Source organism: Mixophyes fleayi, chromosome 10 (genome assembly GCF_038048845.1).
Source record: "Mixophyes fleayi isolate aMixFle1 chromosome 10, aMixFle1.hap1, whole genome shotgun sequence".
Lineage (NCBI taxonomy): Eukaryota > Metazoa > Chordata > Amphibia > Anura > Limnodynastidae > Mixophyes > Mixophyes fleayi.
The window spans coordinates 15720981-15733409 of record NC_134411.1 but is presented as its reverse complement, the minus strand read 5'-3'; positions in this window follow the sequence as shown (position 1 = coordinate 15733409).

Here is a 12429-nt window from a genome sequence, read left to right as displayed (position 1 = left end):
AGAGAAACATGAATTCTCTAACATGGTTTTATTATTTTAATAAAACCTAGATTTTAAACAATTTTTATATATTATATATGCATGTAGCGATTAAAAAGTAGCATCGAGTTTGTTTTTCTTTCGATTCATTTGTGTAACTGGCCCAGTTTTTGGGTGGGAAGAATTATACAGAACTTAGAAGCCAGTCAGGGAATTCTAGGAGCCAAATAAGATTCCGGAAAGTGACACTGTCTCTCTCTTTCTTCTTGAACTTAAATTAAAGGGGGAGAAACACTTTAATGCACATTTGTAGAAATGTCACTTACAAACGTGGAGGAAAGTATTCTAGGCTCAGCGATCCTCAGGGCATAAGCCCAGAAAGGGACCTACAAACCCTGAGTATTATGGTACCTATGGAAATGTTCTATGTGGGGTGGCTGCAATGCAATTAGTAATAAATCCCTGAAATAGATCTATGATCTTATAACTGACATAGCCGGGAACACAAGTTGGTGTAATCAACTAGTATCTAAAATAGTGATTGTGTCCACTTACATTTTACAAACAGACATGATTGCCCTCCATCCTACTACAGAATGCTGGCAGGTTTACCAGCTGTCACTAGGCTGTCATGTGACTTACATAACAAACAGTGTTTGTGATGTCACCCAGCCTGGTGATAAATGTTCTTGCTGCACACAGAGCAGTCCGTTACCAGGTGCCTGTCAGCAAGTGTGTACTGTATATATATATTCCCTGTTTATTTCTGTCACTACGTCTGCTTGATCTATTGTCACATAATCTAAGGTAAAGTCATTTTATATATTTGATAAGTTGCATGTATGAGCTTCGTTTCATATAAAAGTGTGTGTCACCCCTGCACTACATAAATCTCAGTCTGTGCTGCTGGGTGCCCCAGACTGTGTAACTCTCAGTCTGTGACTTCCAGCACCCCTATCCTCACTGACCTAATCACACCTAGTGGTGGACTAAGATGGTTTGGGGCCCTTGGCTGTACATACACCATGGGTCCCCACCTATCACACGGGTCTCAACTGCAGGTGCGTGGTGTGCACTTGGTGCATGGTCCACCCGCAGGCTGCTCTATTCTGGTCACATTATAAACACTCCCACAAATCTCCACTTATCACAGATTATGCTCCCACCCCTTGTTATCTGATTGGCTACAGCTTATTTGATCCTTGCTCATTTCAAAATGGAGGACATCCCAGACAAGCATCAGTTACGGTTCTTCCCAGAAAAAATTCACTATAATAATGTTATTTATGATGAAGTAACTAATGTTTTACAAAGTATCTGGGGAATAAAAACAATAAAATATATATATTGTGACAAGAACACACTTCTGGTGAAACACGCACGCAACTTCTTACCTTTGTTTTAATGTCAGGATGGCAAAGTACTTGACACCATAAATGGTGAGATCGTTGTAAGACTGAATCATAGGCAACAGTTTGGTAAACTTCTACAACTATATTGTTATCTCACTTTGATTTCTGCACTGTCGTTCCTGGAGTACTTTCTATTATTATATAGACGTTTTTCAGGGAAGAGTCAATATTTTGACTGAAATTATCACAGCTTATTGGATCTGACCTTTTGCACACCTTACAATAATCAGAGTGTTCTTTCATAGAGAATACCTTTTATGTGTGATTTTATTTATGTGTTTAATTGTTTTTGAATAAATATTACTGTTTATTATAAAAAGAATGCGACTACTATCACATATTTGTTTAATATTTTATATTTAATCAACAATACTGTTTTTAAGCGCAGTCGCATATGTTTCTAGTGTATGTGTCTGATCTGGGATGTTCCACAATCCCTAGTGACCCTAGTATAATTAGCGCCTATATGGATTAATCCTTTGGTGTCAGTGTGTTGCACAGACTTCAATTTACATCTTTGTCTGCACCAGGGACAACTTTAAGAGTTTTTCAATACTTACCTCCCGGTTGTTCAGCATCCACCGCAATGGTGCATGATCTGTTACTAACGTGAACTCTTGGCCTAGGAGATATTAGCACAGAACTTCTGTAGCCCATTTTATGGCGAGACATTCCTTCTCCACGGTAGAATATTTTTGTTCCCTTGAAAGTAACTTGCGACTTAGGTACAGGACAGGGTTTTCTACTCCATCCTTGTCTTGCAACAAGACTGCACCTAAGCCGACATCGGAGGCATCAGTTTGAAGGAAGAATCTCTGGGTAAAGTCCGGTGCTTGTAGAACGGGAAAGGAACAAAGGGCTAAGCGAAGATCTGACCAGGCGGCTTCTACAGAGTCAGACCAGTTTTAACATGTCGGTAAGTGGAGCAGCTCTAGTGGCGAAATGGCTTCTGAATCGTCTGTAGTAACCTACTAAACCTAGGAAGGTTCTTAACTGCAATTTCTTTTCCGGTCTTGGCCAATTTTTGACTGCCTCCATTTTGTCTACTTGGGGTTTTACTCGCCTTCGTCCAACAACGTACCCCAAATACTTGGCTTATCTCATGGCTATGGCACATTTTTATTGTTCTTACTGTCTTGCATCCCAATACATCCCCTATGTTCACTCTGTCTTTCCAGTTAGCCAGTATTCTCTTGATCAACCTCAACCTTCTCCATATATGCACTCAACCATACAATCTGTTGTTACCCCTGTTTTGTTCCATATGCTACTTATGATACAGAAGGTAAACATCAAAACAGTACATGGTATTACAGGACAATACAGTAAACAAAGAACAATACAAGTCTCAGCACAGCTAAAATAGCTTGAATGGGCAATGTGGTGCAAGGATATATTCAGCACAAGCTGAAACCTGTTCCCATGAGCGTGGGCACGACTAACAGGATCAGAGTCACTGATAGAGGTGTGACAACAATGGAGGAGTGGGGAGGAACTTGAGGGAAGAGGGCCCTGCTCATGAGCGCTTACAATCGAAAGGACAAGGGGCAGATTAACGGTTGACACATGGGGTAAGTTAGAGTAGGGAGATGGAGGATTAAAGAGGATGAGGTGTACTTCGTAGGGTAATGGTAGGCTTTAATGAACAGGTGCGTTTTCAATTAGCATTTGAAGCTTTGCATGATAGAGGAAAGACTAAAAGAGAGAGGAAGATCATCCCAATCGTGTGGCTGACCTGAGAGGGCAGGAGGGAATATGTATGGAGATTGGGTTGGAGATGTAGGGAGTAGGAGAGATGGTTTTGTATATGAGGGTGAGAAATTTAAATAGGATTCTGTAGGGGAATTGGGAGCCAGTGTAAGGCTTGGCAGTGAGGGGATGCAGAAGTGGAGCAGCAAGACAGGAAGATAAGTCTTGCTGCAGCGAGGGAGGCCAGTAAGGAGAAGGTTGCAGTAGTCGATGCGGAAAATGATCAGTGAATGGATAAGAGTTTTGGTGGCTTCATGAAAGAGGAAGGGATGGAAAGGTGGGGATCGGTGGAGACTCTTTAGGGAGGGAAGAGAATGTGTTCAGTTTTGACCATATTCAGCTTGAGAAAACAGAGGGACATCCCGATGGAGGATATGGCAGAGAAGCAACTGGACACCTAAGAGAGGAGGGAAGGGGAGAGATCAGGTAAAGAAAGGTATGGTTGGGTATCTTCGGCATAGAGGTGATACTGCAGGCTGAAGGAACTGATTAGTTCCCCCAGGGAGGAGGTGTACAGAGAAATGAGCAGAGAGCCGAAGACAGAACCCTGAGGGACTCCTACGGGAAGGATGGATGGGAGGGGAGGAAGAACCAGAGGTAGAAACAGATAAAGAGTGGTTGGAGAGGTAGGAGGTGAGCCACAAGATGACAGTGCCAGAAAGGCCAATGGAGTGAATGGTATGCAATCTGATTCACAGTGTCAAAGGCCACAGAAAGGTCCAGAAGGATTAGAAGGGAGAAGTGGCCCCTGGATTTAGCCGACAGAAACTCACTGATGCCTTTGGCCAAGGCAGTTTCTGTGGAGTGGAGGGGACTGAAGCAAGAGTGGAGAGGATCAAGGAGAGGGTTGTCAGAGAGGTAGCTGCTGTAGACAAACCGGTCAAGTATTTTGAAGGCAAAGGGGAGTAGAGAGAGTGGGAGGTAGTTAGGGAGTAAAAAAGGAGGCAAAGTCATTGGTGTTGTGGGATGACAATAGTGGAGGGGGGTGGGCAAAGGAGGGAGCTGAAGGTGGCAAAAAGGTGGTGAGGTTTGGAAGATTGGGAGGAGATGAGAGATTTGAAGAAGGATTGTTTAGCAAGAGAGAGGGTGGAGCTGCAGGACGAGAGGATGAACTTGAAATGTAGGAAGTCTTTCAAGGAATCAGATTTCCGCCAGTGGCATTTGGTAGTAAGTGAGCATTTTTTAAAGGGATCGGGTCAATTTGGAGGACAGAAGAGGAGGATCAGCATGCATCCTACATGCCAGGTAAAAATAAATCAAGATGTGTTTGATACCCTAACAATAAAAGATCCCAGAGAATTACAGATCCGCATCCTGTGATCTCCATCCTTCCTCTGCGGAAAGACCTAAATCTTGAGTGAGGTCAATATATAAAACTGTATGTGACACATTTATGCTGTTTCTTGTACTGCACTAACAACTGGGACTGGTACCTGCAGAGCAGAACAGCAGATATTGTTTATTTGACCACTATATTAAATCATTCCATTTTCCACACAAAATGTATTGCTTTATTGCATCTTAGATGGCAGGTCCACCAGTGATTGGTAGCAGGTTGTAATAGTATCAGCGCAAATCTGGTGTCGTAATAAGTCACATTGAATTATCAGTTCTTTGCTATAGCTTGTTATACTGTTTATATTATTATAGAACGTCTGTTAATATGTTATTACTGCTCGAAGTGGGCTGGTATATGGAGGTATGCCATACCGTCACTTCTCCTACTGCCTTCATTGTACAACTATCAGATTACATTCACTTACATTATCTATACCGTCACTTCTAAATGTCCTCTGTGACCACTGGTTATTATAGGGTGGTGTCTCTTTCTTGGATTAAATTTATTGGTTTAATCTATTACAATTAAGGGTAATGTATGGCTCTTTACACCCTACATACAAGGGAATATTGTGTTTGTATGTTATGTATTTGTGCTATGTTATGTATTGCTGCAGAATGTTCATTTCCACCATTTGAAATATTGGTATTCTTTTATGATTCCTTGGCACCACAGTGATGTAGTGTGAACATGGCCTAATTGTCTGTCTTCTTATCCTACTGGATACTGCATGGAGCTTCAGGTTTAATAATATAACAACAATATAACAATTGAGCATATGGACATCCGATTGCCTTCATTTCCACTAGTACATAGATTTTTCTGGCTAACACGGTACTGCTATTACCTTGTCTCCCTCAACAAGACTCACACTTTCTGCCTTTACTCTTATTATTATTACCTTTTTAGCCTCCTTCTGTCTAACAAGATACCCATCTTTGTCTTCATTATTCTGAGTCTCTCTTTACCTTTCTTAAGGGCCTTTTTTTTTGCATCCACAATACTACTTTTGCAACCCACACTAGCTTCCTTTTCCTAACCCGATTGATACAATGTTCAGTTGCTTTAAAGATTACACGTCTTAATTTTCCAACCTCTCCTGCACTCCTTTCTGTTGGTTATACCTTTTGATATTAATAAAGGTGTTCAGTAGTGTTAATGTGGATATTAAGCCACAACGCTTTTGTTTCTTAAACAGGTTGCTGTTTATTAAGATAACAACAGATGAATGCAGGTACTCACATCTGCTTGTAGTACAGCAGACAATACAGTTTATGGAGTCTTATGTATATGCAGTATACACTCTTATTCAAATATGCCTATGCAGATGGATTTGTATGTTTGCAGGCACAGACTCTCTAAATTATTATACTGAGCCTCCGGTCACCTACTGGGCGCTTATAAGGGCTTTATATACTGGTTGAACGCAGCTATTAGAACCAGGGGTGGATCTAGAGAATTCTTCTACCCGGGGCGATTTAGGGGATTGCGATTTAGGCCCCACCCCCTTTTTACATCTGAGGCTGCCGGCGGCTGCATACTATGTGCAGGTCCGTTCGGCAGTGACAGGTAGGGACAGTGTGCTGCCCGGATGCTCTGATTGTGTTTAAAACACAATCAGAGCAGCCGGGCAGCACACTGTCCCTGCCTGTCACTGCCGAACGGACCTGCACATAGTGTGCAGCCGCCAGCAGTAAGCCCCTGCTAGGGGGGGGGGGGGGGCGATCGCCCCGATCGCCCCCCCCCCCCTGGATCCGCCACTGATTAGAACTGTGACTTGTCAGTCTCTGTCTTTATACTAAACCATACTGCTTGATGATCACTGGGTCCTAAGTTCTCACCCACATTTACATCAGATTATGTCACCATTTGTAAATCAAATCAAAACTTTGTATTAAAGTAATATTACTCCCCCCGATTATCCCCCTTGGTCTTTCCTAAATAAAGTATAGTCCGGTATAGCTCTGTCCCAGTCATAATGTTCATTGCACCATGACTCCATAATAGCCACAATATCCAAGTCATCCCTTGTCATTATCACACTTAGTTCTGGAATTTTATTTCCTAAGCTCCTAGTATTTGTTTGTGCATTTCCTATTACTAACTATGTTCATCTTTCTCTCTATGTTTGTGTTGCTCTGATCATAGTATTCTGTTGCTGTGGATATGTTTCCTGTTCTATTAGTCTGCAGAACCAATACCTCTTGGTTGGGGGAGCAGATTGCTTTGTTCCTATTTAATTCCTTGCCCCCCTCTGCTAGTTAAAATAGTTCCTTAAGAACCTTTCAAACTGCCCACTTAGTATTCTAAATGTTCAAGTTCAGTTAAGTAGCTATTCCCCCATCCAACAACCAGCGCACCAATCTCACCATTTCCTTCCTTTGGAAAGAGCATCATTTTGCACCCCTGTATTCTTAAGTCTAACTGTGCATTGCTGGTTTGTTAAACACTTACCTTTCCCATGAAGACTGGTGCCTTGGTACAAAGATAGGTGAATGATGTCACAAAAGGGGAAAAGAACATTTGCTCTCTAATCTCAGTTATGTGCATCATATAAAGTGTCAGATGAATGTTTTAGAAAACCACTGAAGGATAAGAAGATAAGAGATAAAGCTTTAGAGTAAAGGCATGAAGCCAGCTGCCCAGAAGATATAAAACCTATACTACAGGAACATTTTCAATCCAGTTCTGGACAGATCTGATAATCTTTTTAGACCATGCTGCCATTAGGCCAGAGTCTTGGACCTAAAAGGTGTGTACTTCTTCTTAAAGATGGAGATATTCTGGGTAGATAAAAATGTGCTTCATCAGACTGTACCTTTGGACACCTGTTATGGGATTGTGGAAAGGTACGTACCTTCTGGACAGATGTATGGACCTGTATCAGTAATCTGGTGCTCCGTGTCCCTCCTCTGAACCCTAACATATGTCCCTGGAAGAGATCTTGAATAAGTCTATCTACCAGTACATTTATATTCTTACTACTTTTGCACAAGTTATAATAGCCTGTACATGGCTTGCTGCAGATGGACCTGAGAATGGAGGGTCTTGGTGAATGACACGATGAACCCTGAATGGTATATGTTTACTAGGAGAAATAAGCTACATAAATACCACAAAATATGGTCCCATTGGAATTCTACACTATAGACTTTGCATTGATGATTCCAAGCCACTCTCCTACACCATAGGTTTTATTTATTTTATTTCCTCTGTATACTCTGCTGGATTCCTGGATCACCTGTCCCTGCCGCCTCTCAATGTATTGATTCATGTATGCTATTTTAGTTATGACATGGATTCTCTGGGGTGAATTCAATAAACAGTGTTACATATGAGAATAACGTGGCCCGCGCACTATTACTGTTAGTGCAGCAATTTTAAAGCAGATATCTGCTCACGGCTCTCAGAGCTGTGACCAAAAATCAGCGTTGAAATGACCGTACTAACTGTAATAATGCGCACTAATACCGTAGTAACGTTTATACTGTGCGGGCAGCGTTATTGTCACGAGTGACACTGTCACTGGAATACCCGCCTCTGATTGCTAATTGAACATTTTTGCCGTCTGAAACTGCTGCATGTTATTTGATTGCTCCTCAACTTACATATCTGATAATCAGTTTCTGGATAAATATTATGCTGGTTGTATCTTTATTTTCTCTTTTCAGCACAGTACATGACCACATGTAATCAGATTAGGAAGTTAATTTGAGCCCTCATTACAATAAGTTATGAAAGGTTTTCTTTTGTTTTAATTTTTCTTATTTCCTATCCATGGAGATTTTCAAATTATAAAGTGACAGCCCAGACTTCCCCAGACACACATTGAACATGAGAAGAACGTTGCAACACTTTTTTCTTCATTACGGAGAAAAGCTTCACATACTGAGCGAGATTTATGTTCTGTATTTGGATGACTAAAGTGCAGTCTTTTGTTTATCACCTTGGTATGTTCCTGGAGGTAATATACTTTGACCGGGCAACCGTCATAATTTTGGCTACGTTACTATAGAGCTGGTGCTCCAAATCAGCGGTTGGAGATAGATGAAGACCAGAGGTGGATTGAGACTCCAGGGTGCCCTAGGTACAGGGTCATCTTTTCCATTGGGCACGATGGGCAGGAGCCCGGGGGCCCCATGGGCAAGGGGCCCCATAGGCAGGGCTCTTAATTAGAACAAATAATCAAGCAAAAGAAAAAACCTGCAAAAACAACCTTCAAGGGTCACAGATCAAGTACATCTATCTCTATCTCTATATATCTATATCTGTATCTCTATACATCTATATCTATATATATATATATATATATATATATATATATATATATATATATATATATATATATATATATATAAATATGTAGGGGCCCCCGGAGCACTGCTTTGCCCAGGGGCCCATAATGTTGTTAAGATAGCCCTGCCTAAATAAGATATTAGTTCGGGCTATCTGAATTGTAAACTAAACTCTTCTCTAGACAAACTTTCTCTCCTCACCATCACACAAGAAGACGTGTATGTATGATATATATATCTAATATATAAATGTCTAGTGGCGTGTGTTAGTCTGTCTGTGTGTGTGTGGAAAAAATAAAACCAAGCTGCAGCGCCACCTGCTGGGTGGAGTTATACACTGACCTAGTAAATTCTTAGTGTGTGTGTAAAAAAAAATTGAGAAAGGGCTGAAATTTGGTATACTAAGATGTTTTTAATTTGTTAATTTAATTTGTTAATTGTTAAAAGTGTTTATAAAGATTTAAAAAAAATATATATATATTTCTTGAAGGAGAAGTGACAGTTGGGAGTGGTTGGTGGTTGCCGGGGGTGACAGTGGGGAGTGGTTGGTGGTTGCCAGGGGTGACAGTGGGGAGTGGTTGGTGGTTGCCAGGGGTGACAGTGGGGAGTGGTTGGTGGTTGAGGCCTGGGCTATGGCCCAAATGCATGACAAGAACCTTTTTATCACCTTAAGTAGCTTGATTTGACTAGAATGCATGAGTATCATGCATGGGTTAACTTGTGTGTGTGTATATATATATATATATACATACACACACACACACTATGGAAAATGAATATCTGTACAACAAAAATGTAACACTATGTAGTAATGTGCTCTATACACACACACATATTGTATTTTATTGCCTTGTGAGGACACATGTCTGGAGCATGTCTCATAGGGACACATCTCTCCTAATGCCATAACAACAGGACAATAAAATGGATATGTTTAAGAGCTGTTTGTCACCACAGTTATCAGATGAGATTTTCAGCTTGTCCTAAACCAAAAGAATGACATTTTAATGCCATATGGGGACAGTTTCATATATCCGGCTCTCTGAGGATATCCATAAACAAACAAACAAACAAACAAACAAACAAACAAACACACACACACACACACACACACACACACACACACACACACACACCTAGTCAAAAAGATTATAGTCATGGTCAACCACTGTGTATCGATTCAACTATGTTTATTTCTCTTTATAGCGGTTATTCAGTTCTTTATTTATAATTTCCCACCAAACCAGTTTAGATCTTTCAGTGTAGATGGCTCATCCATTATGCACGTGACACAATCATGCTTTCTGGGAACCCTGAATGTCTGAATAAACTTCATCATGTGCTTCCACACAGATTTGACCTCCTCTCACACCCAAGTTTTCTTCTGCACTTCATTGTGATCTGAAAAGAAGCAGAATTGCCCATAAATGATTAACCTGTGAAACACAGAGAAAATAACATGATTTGAGTAACAAAATATTGTGCTACACCAACCATTGGAAGCCTTGGTTGTGCTTTGGTCCCATGTTGTTGGATCCTTACATCATCTCCCTTCTGAAAATAAAGTATTGACTGTATACATGCCTAGTTGCCCCTTTGGATTAGCCTCTGACTCGTCACTCTGCAGCTGTACCGGTTCAAAAGAAAAATAGATATATTACCAACTGATTTAATAACCAGATTTATATGGAAGATGAGATTCCAAACCTACCATATGGATCAATGTTCATCTCTTCAAATTTTTGGCTTTGAATTCATTCAGTCTTGCCTGTACAGCCATTACAATTTTGATGCTCTTAGTTGGAGGATCCTTTCTGGGAGGCAGTAATGTTGCTGGGGCACCCAGATGTTGTGCCCAAGGAAGTCTGCCAATCGGTCTATTTCTGTGTTTAGGCTGACAACTTTTGAAAGATTACCAACATCCATTTGCAACTTTATGTAAGACAGTGTTTGTTGATATTTAGATCCACATTGCTAAGCAAAAAGGCTTTTACAATCGGAACCTCTGAAATGTGACAAAGCAGCTGGTCTTGTAAACATGTAGACATATTCAGTGACTACTCCACATTCGTAATACTTCTCTGCATGAAGTTTCATCGTACTTTGTGTTGCTGGTGTTAACAGGTTTGTAACTTTGTAGATTTTAAATCCTTGTGAAGAGCCTGCAGAGCTTCTTGTCAAGCTCAGAAAAGGGCAACATCTTTATGGAGATCTAAAGCATCCTTAGAAGAAAAGGTAGTTAACAGCATCTTGGAAACATCCCCTTTCCATCTTCAACTGAATAAGATCACCTGCGCCAGAGAGACCTCTGCGAGCAATGCCCAGTGTTAAAGTGATAGTTCGGTGGATAAATTGCTGTGGCACATTTGCTGTTTCTCATTGAGATACAAGTGGATCCTTTTCACACCTTCAGTGACAGGTAAAGGTAGAGGCATGTTCCATTTTGAATCCTTCAGAGTTTTTAAGCCAGCCAATGGATTTAGCCCATTCCATCATGTCTCACAGATCCTTGTGAAATTGCAGGCATTTTCCACTATAACAATGCAGCCCTCCATCACTGCTCAGCATTCCACAATGCTTGAAATATTTTGGAAGCAATGGCCAACATTTAGTGCCAGCAAAGGAATTTTTTATGCACTGATTTCATTGTCAAGTATATGTTTCACAGCGTTTACTACATTCATAAAATTTTATGGAATGGTAAAGTCTTCTGACATGTAACAGTAACCTTCTTATTTCTCGAAGACGGATGTACTAATGTTTACTGACATCTGATGAGACATGATTGTAGATATGCTGCACCATCTGCATGATGCATCTGTCATCTTCAATTGTGAATAATAAAATTATGCATAAATATTTCATATATATGTAAATTTATATATATATTAGTAACTCCACTGGCAACACCATTTAGTAGCCCCCACATTCAACTTAAAAAATTAAAGAGTCGCCCTATAACATTAATAACCCCATTTAAATAAATGCCCCCACCAAACCCCATATAACATTGATGCCAACCCTAAATATTATAAATAACACCCCCACCCACCTTCATAACAGTAATCCCCTGTTACTGACCAACATACTTGTATTACTGTAATCAGGAATAGAGACCCAGACGACTGGAGGCCGCTTCACCATCCAGCATCCTGGTGCATAGATGGGAAAAGATAACTGTAGTAAGCAAGATCTGGTATGTGCCCCTATCCTACACACTACCCAGCTGACTGAGCAGGTAATAAACACAAGCCAAGTGCAGGTCAATAGTAGACAGGTGCCAGCAAAAGTCTGTGGTCAGATACAAGACAAAATCTAGGACACAGGAATTCAGATCAGCAGTGGTCAAATGCAAACTGAGCATGCTCATGGAGTTAGTCTCTGAAACTGCTATTATCTATAGATATAGTAGGCTCATGGACTAGCTCTGAAAGTTAGTTCCTCCTCTTGCAGGATTTCGATCTGTGATAATATTTCACAGATGGTACGAGCCTGACAGTATCACCTTACTTTGAAGCTCATTCCAGATGCTACTAGGAATAGAATTCTCCATAAGATTCTCCATGAGGTTGAGCTGAAGGAGTAATTTCACCAATAAAAGGCAATAGGTCATCAGTAAACTAACTCTCAGAATAGGAATCAGAGTCCAGGGTTA